At 45.0% G+C, this 11,854-nt stretch overlaps 2 long non-coding RNA genes and 1 other non-coding gene across 3 annotated transcripts; all 3 read left to right on the forward strand.

Moving 5' to 3' along the window:
- The first annotated feature begins 1,807 nt into the window (after positions 1–1,807).
- LOC102485061 (uncharacterized) lies at positions 1,808–7,058 on the forward strand. The gene is made up of 4 exons (XR_335650.3): positions 1,808–1,861; positions 3,265–3,300; positions 5,264–5,310; positions 6,926–7,058. It is a non-coding gene; the product is annotated as an uncharacterized LOC102485061 (long non-coding RNA).
- On the forward strand, positions 6,392–6,592 carry LOC114009213 (small nucleolar RNA SNORA74). Its single transcript, XR_003550657.1, has one exon. It is a non-coding gene; the product is annotated as a small nucleolar RNA SNORA74 (small nucleolar RNA).
- Positions 7,059–9,464: 2,406 nt separating the features above from the next.
- LOC106735698 (uncharacterized) lies at positions 9,465–11,845 on the forward strand. The gene is made up of 3 exons (XR_001370957.2): positions 9,465–9,643; positions 9,758–9,874; positions 11,617–11,845. It is a non-coding gene; the product is annotated as an uncharacterized LOC106735698 (long non-coding RNA).
- Positions 11,846–11,854: the final 9 nt, after the last annotated feature.

The following is an 11,854-nucleotide window of genomic DNA, read 5'->3' on the forward strand; positions in this document are numbered from 1 at the left end:
ACTTTCTATCTCTTCTCTGAAAACATAACACATGCAGGTGTGTGTGTGCACGTGTGCACATGCACCTTATCTTTCCTCTTCATGAACCCTCAATGTAGCTCTGCCTTCTCTACTTCGTGTGTTTGGAAGGAAAGAAAGCAAAATATATGAGATGCCAATGCAATTTCTCCTTTAGCAGCACTCAGCAGGACAATTACCCACCCAATCTGCCTGGCTTTATAGCTCTCATAACCCTCCTTTATGAACACACTGTGACAGCTGGATGTGGGCATTGATTATTGCGGCAATCTTTTGCCATTCCTATTTTAACTGCAAAGCAGAGTTCCTGCCTACCAGCCCAGAAGTGATCATGTGACTTTTTAAATTACTGTATTTATGGAAGCTTTTTCTCAACCAGATCCTGTGTCCAGCTCCATCAAAACCGGGGAAGATCTGTGCGTTCTTCCCCAGTGACTCTCCGCCCTATAGCCTAGGGTAATCTTGCTGGAATCAATTTGGGATTTCTCAGGAAAGATTTGTAATGGTTGTTGGGATGCCAGGGAAGCACTTTTTTTTTTTTTTTTTTAATGAATGAGCTGAGGAGATAGATAATAAAACACGTTGGCAGATGCCAAAGGCAGTGGTCGATTCCCAGGGACTTGCCTGGCAATGGTGCCTGGTGCAATAGATCAGTAGAGGTACAGGATGCTGGAGAAGGGAAGAGTAGAAAAGGTAGAGACTCCGGACCAGCAGTTAGCGTAATGACTATGTTGCTGGACTCCCATGTGGTCGACCGTGGTTCGCGTCTCGAACCTAGTGGCTTAAAACTCATGCCAGGGCGTGTGTGCGTGTGTGCCCAGGATCCCGAGAGGAGCATGGAGAAGGGACTGCGGCATGGCCATTCCCCTTGGGAGGTGATTTCTCGCTTTCTGTCTCTCTCTGTCTGTCTGGCGAGCGAATGTGACCTATAACAAAAACCTCTCCAACGGGGGGAAAAAAAAAAAAAAAAGGTAGAGACTCTAGAATTGGGGGAATTACAGAATGGTGTTCAATATTACTGTTAGTTGGTCTTGCCCCACTGGGCTCCAGCTTCACTGTTTACCAAGACAGAATCATATTGACTGTTTAGTGGGGGAAGGAAGTTTCAGTGTTGAAAATAAATATTGATAACCTGGTGAGCAGTCTTTGTCTGATTGTGCCCTGGTACAAGACAAGTCTGGCAGAGAACGCCAGTGTTCTTTAGCTACGGCAGCTTTGCTAAAGATCCCACTGCGGGCTCCCAGGGATGCAGTGGTGGCAGGTTTGACTGGCTTATTCTACCGAAAAAACTAGAGAAATTCCGAAAACTGAACCAAGATGATCTGTGTGGGTGGGAGATCCATTAGCCGAATGACAGTGCTGCAGCAGGAAATCAGAAAGAGGATCTGCGTGGGAAGCGCAGAAACGTGGGCTGGGCCTGCAGCAACCGAAAGGCACCACACACGTGTAAAGAATCAGAGTCCAGAGGTGGCTCTCAAACCGTGCAGTCAGGAAGCCTGGCCCCACGAAGATACAACAGGCTCTCTCTGTCTTTAGTAGCTCCAAATCCAGTGCTCCTTTTACCCATAAGTAAGAAATTGGATGAGAGTCCAAGAAACGTCATTGTTTAGACCCCAACCCTTTTTCACCCCGAGTCTACGGGATGTAAGCAGTAGGCTCACGCACGTCGCCTAGCTGGAATTTTTTTCGACTTGGCCTTTCCTGGGCGGAGCTTAGGATCCCGCCCACTGAGGCCCCGCCCGACAGCCGCCCCGGGGCGGGGCTCCCCTTGGCTCCCGCCTGCCCTTTCCCCTGCGGCCTCTGAGCGTGCGGGTTCGTCTTTCCGAGCTCCGAAAACGTGCAGGTGAGTAAGGGCCTAAAGGGGAGAGGTCTTGGAGTTTCACCAGACCGGGGCAAGAAACCGTGCTGGAAGGCTTATACTGAGGCACGGGACGAGATTGGGGTTCGTTCTCTCGTGACCCCGGGCGTGGAAGGCATGTTCAAGAGACACCGGTAACCTTAGCTCCAGAGTCGCCTCTTGTTTCCTACTATCCGTTGTCTCCATAGGGAGTCACCGAGAGCCAACTACTGAGAGCCTCGTGGCCAGGCGTCCGGCTCAGGAGCTTGGGACGGTTTGTTTAAGAACACGTGTCTGAGTGGAACTGGTTCAGCCCCTTCGACCCAAACTCCGGACAGGGACAGCCACTTTTTAAGATACTGTGTTTTTTTTTTTTTTTTTTTGAGAGGTTTTTGCTATAGGGCGTGTGCGCTCGCCAGGAAGACAGAGACCGAGAGACAGAAAGCAAGAAATCACCCCACACACACACTCCCACCCCGGAGAATGGCCACGCTGCAGTCCCTTCTCCATTCTCCTCTCAGGATCTTGGGCACACACGCACATGTGCCGGGCGTGAGTTTAAGCCACCGGGTCCGGGACTTGAACCTTGGTGCACTACATGGGAGTCCAGCGACAGCGACGTAGCTATTATGCCAACTGCTGGTCCCAAGATTCGATTTTAGAATCAAACAGTGAGCCTTCTAGTCATTTTCCTGTTTCTCTAAATTATTTTGGAGTAGAATTTGAGGATGACTGAAAAAATATGTGGTCTTACATAACCTTATTTAAGGTAAATTATAATGGTGTATGTGCAGGGATGTTTATTAACATTTTTGCAAAAGTTTTGGTGATTTTTTTTTTTCAGTTGAGGTTGGCAGGAATGACAGTGCTGTTTTTATTGTCCTTCAAGATGTCCATATTCAAGGCTTTTTTTTCTCTCTAGTTTTAACTATCATTTGTGATTTTGATTGCCCATTGTACTTCCTGGGTTACTTCTCTCTTCTATTCACCCTTATTTATTATATTTATCTTTTCCTGTCCTAAAATGTGGTTCCTTAAATACTGAGATCCCACCGTATACCAGATATTATCCTTTAAGTTTAATTTATATCCCACTTAAGTCTCCCAACCACCCTATTTACAGAGTACTGTTAATAATGCCCCCATTCTACAAGGAAACTTAAGTCTTGGGGTTAAGTTACTTGCCTAGTGTCATTTGGCCTCTGAGTGATAGAGTCAAGCTTCCTGATACTTGTTGAATAGATCATTAATACATGAAAACAAAGCTGACCACAAATAAGCTATTGTTTGATTGTCATTGTTTCTATAGCTCAGGCCTTGCTAAGTTATGGGATTGTGATGGCAGGGCTTATGAGTTGCACGTGTATTCACTTTCTTTAACTGATTAACCTGCAATGCTTTGATTGCAGAAGGTTCAGCTGTGGACTTGGGCAGCTACAAACTCTGTAAGTACAAACTTGGGCAGCTACTGTACTCTAAGTACAGCCTTTTTAACCCCCTCTGGCCCCAGCCGTAGGCAGCTGCCTAGGTTGCCTTGTACCTAGGCACGTGTTACACTGCTGGGAGAACAGCAGCAGATAGCTGGTTGGCATTCTGGGCCTGGTTCATGCCAACTCTGTGTTAACTCTACCAGGATGCCAGTATAGTTTATCCAAAGTTACGTCTGCAAAGGGTGAAACTTGGGTAGTATGAAGTTAGGTGAATCATACCTTGGAAACAAAACGGGTAATCTAGCCTGGGTGGGTATGTATAAATAGAAGGGGCAGGTCATGCTTTATTTTTTAAAGCCTAGGAAGTAAGTGCTCAATGGGGATCTTAAAAAGAGAGGAAGGCAAAAGACATTTTGCAGATTTCACTGAAAAAGGCATGGCTCTTCGGCCATCATACTATTTAAGATCCACTTGTAGAAAAATTTCATAGGCATACTTATCTGTGGGATTCCCTGTTGGGGAAATATTGATGTGATTTGCTCTTAAAAAAAAAAAAAGTATGAGCATTCCTGGGCCTGCAGGTGGTGTGGAGGTTAAGGTAGCTTGATCCCACATGGCCAACTGCACAATTCAAGAGACTTGAAAAACAATGGAGGATGCAGATGGCATAGTGGTTACATTGCTGGACTTCCACATGCTGACTGCCATTTGAGCCCCAGACCTGGTGACTTGAAACTTGTCCCTGGCATGAGTGCACATGCCCTATGGCAAAAACCTTAAAAAAATAGAATGACTAGGGACCAGCAGGTGGTGTGTTAGTTAAGGGCACTGGATTTCCACATGGCTGACTGCCATTCAAGTCCCAGACCTGGCAGCTTGCTTTCTTGCTTTCCTGTTCTCTCATCAAATTAAAATAATAATAAATAATAACAAATGGGATTAAATAAATCTTTTTTTTTTTTTTGAGAGGTTTTCACTATAGGGTGCATATGCTCGCCAGAAAGACAGAGAGACACAGAGATAGAAAGCGAGAAATCACCCCTTGAGGGGGGATTGCCACCCCACAATTCCTTCTCCTGCATTCTCTTGGGATCTTGGGCACACACGCGCATGCACCTGGTGTGAGTTTAAGCCACCGGGTCCAGGACTTGAAGCGTGGTCGATGATGTGGGAGTCCAGTGACATAGCCATTATGCCCAGGGAAAAATCTCTTTAAAATAATAAAGGAGAAGTGAGAAAGCAAGCCACCAGATCCAGGACTCGAACCCATGGCTGGCCATGTGGGAATTTCCAGCACCCCAACCACCATACTGTCTGCTGGTCCCCCCGTGTTGGTTTCTTAACTGATTTATAGGTGTGAACAGAGTTGTTGTGCCTTTAGTAAGTATTGGGTCCTCCCTGTAGTGATTTTGTTTTGGAATGCTAATTTTTTGAGAATAGATGATTCTCAGTTCTGGGCAATCACTCAGTGATTCTGGAGATTGTCCAGTAGGATTGACTTACTTCCTACTACTGTGAAAGAGACATACTTTCTATAGGAAGAACTGGTGAGGATGTTAGGAGGCATGGGAGTTACTTATCAAAGCTTGTTTTGTTCCATCAATTGGCTTTCCCTTAAAAGGATTCTTTCAGCTAAATGTTGAGTGTTTTGTGTGAATGCCTCAAATGTTAATTGTGAATAGCTTTTTATATATGGGATCTTAAGACTAGTGATATCTAGAAGGCTTTAGGAAGTTATTTTTTGCTACTCATAGGCAAGGAAAAGGCAAATAAGGGGAAATAAAATAATATATAAGTACATGTTTATATTATAGAATGATTAAGTTACGAATTTACAAAATCCATCACTGTACATACTGATCTTTTGTGATGAAAATATTTGAAATTTACTGTTTGAAGTAGGCAATTATTATTGATTTAATTGTGATCACCATTCTGAGCAGATCACCAGAGCTTATTCATTTATCTTCCATTTTAGGATAATATGAAAAGCAGTGGCAGGCAGTCTGCGTGTAGAGTTTTCAGGTAAATATTTCTGTTTGTTCCAATAATGATTACCTCCTATGATTACCTTTTCCACGCTTCTTGGTATCCATCAGGAAATAATTGGGAGGCAAATTCACTTCTACATTGCCCCCCAACAAATTCAGCCTCTGGGCAATGAAAAGATGAATAGGGCCTTAGTGATTTATGTCAAAGTGTGTTGATGTTTTTTAAGGTTAACTGTGCCGTTCCATCTGAGGGACCTATAGGGACATTTTTAAGTTCTTTGAGGGAAAGGATAGTGTATCTTAATTGTTCATCCCAAGCACAGTGCTTGGCATATTGTGAAAACTCCCTGAATACTGGATAAAACTACTGAAAGAATGGGAAAGGGTTAGTTGTTTCTTTAAAGGGTTTGGCAGCAATTAGTACTTCCAAGCCTGTTTGTAGTCCACATTCAACCTATGGTCCTAACCTGGATCCCATATTTTCTCTCTGGGGTGCCTAGCAACCCCTGAACGCATTTAGGGAAATTTCCCATCAGAAAGTATGGAAGTGGAGGACCAGCAGTTAGCGTAATGGCTGTGTCGCTGGACTCCCATGTAGTCAACCGCAGTTTGAGTCCTGGACTTGGTGGCTTAAACTCAAGCCAGGCGCGTGTGCGTGCGTGCCCGAGATCCCAAGAAGAGAAAGGAGAAGGGATTGTGGTGTGGCCATCCCCCCTGGGGGGTGATTTCTCGCTTTCTGTCTCTATGCGCCCTATAGCAAAAACCTCTCCAAAAAAAAGGAGCTAAAAAAAAAATACGGAGGTGGTGGTTACAATGGCCTTTAGCCAGAACCCTCCTGGCAAACAAAACCATAAAAATGTTTCTGTAAATGCTCACAGATGGGCTGATAGGGTCACAATGGCAAGTACCCTAATCAGCCCCCCTCATTTTCATGACCCTATCTCTACCCCTCCCATATAAAAAATACCTTAGTGGGGTAGTCTGAAGTTTCTCTAACCTCAGATCCTGGTGGCTTCTTGCCTGAATAAAACCTTGTGTGAGTCAGTCAGTCCTTTGTTAAACCTAACACTTAGGGATCTGGAACAAATAAGAAAGAGAAAACTGTTTAGAAATCATCCAGCAGTTGTCAGCTGTCCAGGCTAGTGTGATGCCTGTGATGGTGTTACACTGTTGGAAGAGTAAGCACTGTCTTTATTGAGGTTTGGCTATAAGCACTGTTTTGGTGTGACAGCCAAGAACCTTTGGGCAGTGTTTTGCACCTCTGAGAGTGGAGTAACTCCTCCTGTGGAGTTGGTCCTAGTCTGGGTGCAAACAATTGTTAGTAGAAAAGCACCCTTTCTTGGGACCAGTGGATGTTGTAATGATTACATCACTGGGCTCCTATGTAGCTGACCATGGTTCGAGTCCCAGACCTGGCGGCTTAAAACTCATACTGGGTTTGTGTGCCCAGAATCCTGAGAAAAGAATGGAGAAGGGATTGTCGCGTGGCCATCTCCCGGGGGTGGGGTTGGGGAGGTGACTTCTCACTGTCTCTCTGTCCTTCCAGTCAGCACATGTGCCCTGTGTTTTGTTTTTTTTGTGTTTTTTTGTGTTTTTTTTTTTTTTTAAAAAAAAAGGCCCTCTCAATTCTTTACCTCCTTATATTCTAGATGCCTTCACCTGAATGAGAAACCTGGCAACACCAAGATAAGTAAATGAATGTAGTCCTTTTGTCATGTAGATTTTAATTAAATTATTTCAGCTCAGAGAAGTAGAAAAGGTACAGTTTTTAAAAATCATGGAGAGGGGACCAGCAGTCGGTGTAATGGCTATGTTGCTGGACTCCCATGTAGTCGACCACAATTTGAGTCCTGGACCCAGTGGCTTAAACTCATGCCAGGCGTGTTGTTTCCAAGATCCTGAGAGGAGAATGGAGGAGAACGGATTGTGGCTAGGCCATCCACCTCCAGTGGGTGACTTCTCACTTCTGTCTATCTTTCTGGCGAGTGCATGCGCCCTATAGCAAAAATGTCTCCAAAAAAAAATCATGGAGAGTATCTAAATTTTAGAAGAGCACTTAGAATCTAGAGTCCAGTCTTCTTTCTAGCACTCCAGCGTTCAATAGCTATATACTAAATGCAGCTGTTTAAGATGAAATAGTTCTTTATCTGTTACTGTCCATTAACTACAATGTTGGAAAGCTCAGAGAACGTTTTAACCAATGCAGAAACTTGATTATTACACAAGAATGCAGGGGCTGTCAGTCCCACACTCAGGAAGAATTAGAGTTGTCACAAGGACCAGCAGGTGGTGTGGTTAAGGTGCTGGACACTCCCACATGGCTGACCATGGTTCGAGTCCTGGACCTGGTGGCTTGCTTTCTCACTCTCTGTCTCTCTCTGGTCAAATTAAAATCAATGAATGAATAAATAAAATAAATATTATATTTTTTAAAAAGTTGGGGACACAGAATAGGCATAGCAAACCAGGGAGTTTATTGAAGGAGAAGGCAGGCAGATCAGCTTCCAAGAAGGGAGGGGTCCCAGAAAATGGGTTGTTGAAGAGGAACTGTGGCAAGTGGTTTTTATCTGGGTCTGAGGGACTTGTTCAGTCTGTTACTAGATGGGCCCAATTATTTTCTTTCTTTTTTTTTTTTTTTTTAGAATTATTTTTATTTTTCAATTTTGACCAGAAAGAAAGTGTGCAAGTTGCCGGGTCCAGGACTTGAACCATGGTCAGCCATGTGGGAGTCCAGTGCCCCTAACCACTATGCCACCTCTGGGCCCTCACTGTCATTATTTGAATTTGACCAGAGAGAAGGAAAGTGAGAAAGCAAGCTGCCAGGTCCAGGACTTGAACCACAGTCAGCCATGTAGGAGTTCAGCCGCCTTAATCACTATGGCACCTACTGGCCCCAATGTATTAATATTTTAACATCTCTTTTGGATGTGTTGGGGCTGTCTATTAAACATCCAAAAGTTATTTTGAGGTCAAAGAACTTGGTTTAGAATTTGATTTTGGGAAAACCTTGTCAAAACAGCAAAAAGCCTAGATAGTTAACTATCAGAGAAAATGAAAGCTAAATGTTTTAAGTACCTTAGGGATAAGCCTGAAAAAGTCATGAATTTATTTTTCTGTTAGATATCTACCATATAAAATATAACACATGACTACTAGTTGTTTTATTAAACTAACCATATTGAGATATCATATTGGTGCCAGTAGGTTGCGTGGTGGTTAAGGTGCTGGACTCCCACATGACTGACCAATGTTCAAGTCCTAGACCTGTTTTCTCACTTTCCCTCTGTCTTTCTCTGGTGAGCACATGTGCCCTATAGCAAATTTAAAAAAAAAAAATGATGTTGCATGATTAATAAAAACTCTGGAGAAACTGTTGGAAACATGATTTGTATGTATTAAACTTTTTTTTTTTTTTAGAGAGATTTTTGTTATAGGACACATGTGCTCACCACAGAGCGAGCAAGAAATCATCCCTTGAAGAGGGGGTGACCATATCACAATCCTTTCTTTTCCATTCCCCTCTGGATCTGGGACATGCACGGGCACCTGACATGAGTTATAAGTTTGGGATTCAACCGTGGTCAACTACCTATGAGTACAGTGACATAACCATTACACCATCTGCTAGTCCAACCTTTTCCCCTTTTTTGGGCCATATTTGAAGTTGGCTTATTTACTTAAGTTGTGTGAATTTGAAAAGTATTTATATTAATTTTATGAGTGCTTTTTTTTTTTAAGTTTATTTAATTCCATTTGTCTTTTTTTGGAGAGGTTTTCGCTATAGGGCGCGTGCGCTCACCAGAGAGATAGAAAGAGAAATCACCCCCCAGGGGGGATGGCCACGCTGCAATCCCTTCTCCATTCTCCTCTCAGGATCTTGGGCACACGCACCCGGCGTGAGTTTAAGCCACCGGGTCCAGGACTTGAACCACGGTCGACTACGTGGGAGTCCAGCGACATAGCCATTACGCTAACTGCTGGTCCCCCATTTGTCATTTTTTAATATGACCAATAAGACAGAGATAGAGAAAGGGAAAGTAAGAAAGCAAGCCGCCAGGTCCAAGACAAACTAGTTGGCCACATGGGAATCCAGCTCCTCTGACCACCACACCACTTGGCAACCCGTGCTCTTATAGACTTTAAAGTTTTTTATATATATATATGTGTGTGTGTATATATAGCCATATGGGCGTGTCCATCGCCCCAACCACCACACTGTAGAGTCTGGGGGAAAGGAAAAGAAACATGGCGGTTCCCACTAGTGGGAACCTTTAGGCCTTCAGCACACCCACCACCAGTTGAACAGAAACATTGTCTCCCATTGGCCGGGACTGGATGCTATAAGAGGATGAGCAGCAATCCTTTGGGTATGACTCTCCCCCCACACCCCCACCCCCGACCCTCGACCTCTGTTCAGACCGTGGGACCTCACCCAAGAGCTTTTTGCAGAATAAATCTTGTTGGTTTTGCTAAACCCCAAGGCCTGACTCTGGTATTTTCATCTTTGCTGTCTCTTACTCCGTTGCCACCACTCCTAAATCAAACATCCGGTGCCAAAAACCAGGAGGGGCTGGATGCCTCTTGGAGTCATCTGGCTGGTAAGCAATCCCACCCGTTTTTTTGGAACTCTGGAGTTTTCCTGTCTAGTCCCAGCCACACCAGGAACACTCTACATCCATTCTGGGTGCCCTAGGGTTACCCTAAGGATTGTCTTATCTCAGGGCTACCTGGATGACACTTTCCTTACCCTCCTATCCATGGAGAGATTGTACCGAAGGGACACCTCTCAGCTCATTCTACCCGAGGTCTAATCCATCATGGGGTCTGCCACCTCCAAACCTGATCCAAAAACCCTTAAGAGTGTGTCCTCTGTTATTAGAAAAAGCTAGATTATGATCACACCAAACAATCAAAACACCACCTGGCCTTCCTGTCAACCAAGGCTGGGCCCAAATATTCACTAAATAATGGATCTATCTTGCCACCTGAGGGCACTTTTGATTTCAATACTTTGACAGACCTCACCGATTTTTGTCAGACTGCTGGCAAATGGACAGAAATCCCGTATGTTCAGGCTTTTTGGTGTCTGCCTTCTCATCCCCATTTCTGTATCATCTCTCCCAGTTTTTGCTTGCTAGGGCAGACGATGGCTAAAAACACTGGCCAAAAAAACACTCCTATCTTTTCCAGGGAAACTTTTATTTTATTTTATTTTTATTTTTGAGAGGTTTTTGCTATAGGGCACGTGTGCTCGCCAGACAGACAGAGACATAGAGACAGAAAGCGAGAAATCACCCCTCAGAGGGGATGGTCATGCCACAATCCCTTCTCCATTCTCCTCTCAGGATCTTGGGCACACACGCACACGTGCTCGGCGTGAGTTTTAAGCCACCGGGTCCAGGACACGAACCACGGTCGGCTACGTGGGAGTCCAGCAACAGCCATTACACTAACTGCTGGTTCCCTCCAGGGAAACTTTTGACCTCCCGGAATTCTCTCCACCAAGACCCCCTCCTGGCCCCCCATTAAACTTTCCTATCTCCCTCTGCCCCCCCACCTCCCTGCCCCTAGAATTCTCCCCACTCTACTCAGCCAACAGTCCTTCTGTCTTCCCCCATTGCTGGCCGTACACACTCAAATGACCCACTCCTACCCCAGGTCATGGCTTCCCTACAGGAGGTGGCCAGGGCTGAGGGAGTTGTTCAAGTCCATGTTCCTTTTTCCCTTGTGGATCTGTCCGCCATTGAGAAGCACTTAGCTTCTTCTCTGCCAACCCCACACAGTTTATCAAAGAATTTAGATATCTTACACAGGCCTATGACTTCACCTGGCATGACATCCACATGATGGTAGACGAGCATGACTGGGTACAGCTGGCAGGAAGAGTATGCTGACAGGGCCCACATGGCTGATACCACTGCAGTGGTAGATACTGAGGCAACCCCTGCAGCTGATCCCAGCTGCAGGCATCACGACTGCATGTCATGATGCCTTACAGCAGGGATGGAATGAGCAGCCCAAAAGATAGTAAATTATGACAAATTGTAAGAAGTCACCCAGGGTCAAAAAGAAAATCCAGCCAACTGTTTGAGCCAACTCTCACCAGAGGACCCTACCCGGGGCCAAAGTTGTAGCCACCCACTTTATTGCCCAGTCAGCCCCTGATATCCCTAACCCCTCGACCCTCCTTTCACACATCCCTCCCTCCACTTTTCAGTCCTGGACCTCAAGGACACCTTTTTCACTCTCACTCCATTCAGACTCCTACCCCTTTTCGCATTCACTTGGGAGAACCCAAATACTAATATCTCAACAGCTCACTTTGACTGTCTTTCCTCAGGGTTTTCATGACAGTCCTCACACCCTTGGTTGGTCAAGCCCTGGCAAAGGACCTCATGAACTGTCCCCTTCATCCTTCTAAGGTTCTCCAGTACGTGGATGACCTGCTTACCTGAAGCCCCTCACTGCAGGATTCACAAGAACAGATGGGCACCCTCCTTAATTTTCTGGCTGCCAAAAGATATCGAGTGCCGGAACCACCATCTTCCAGTAATTAACCAAAATGACGAACACAAAGG

The sequence above is a fragment of the Tupaia chinensis genome, unplaced genomic scaffold, assembly GCF_000334495.1.
Source record: "Tupaia chinensis unplaced genomic scaffold, TupChi_1.0 Scaffold000484_1, whole genome shotgun sequence".
Lineage (NCBI taxonomy): Eukaryota > Metazoa > Chordata > Mammalia > Scandentia > Tupaiidae > Tupaia > Tupaia belangeri.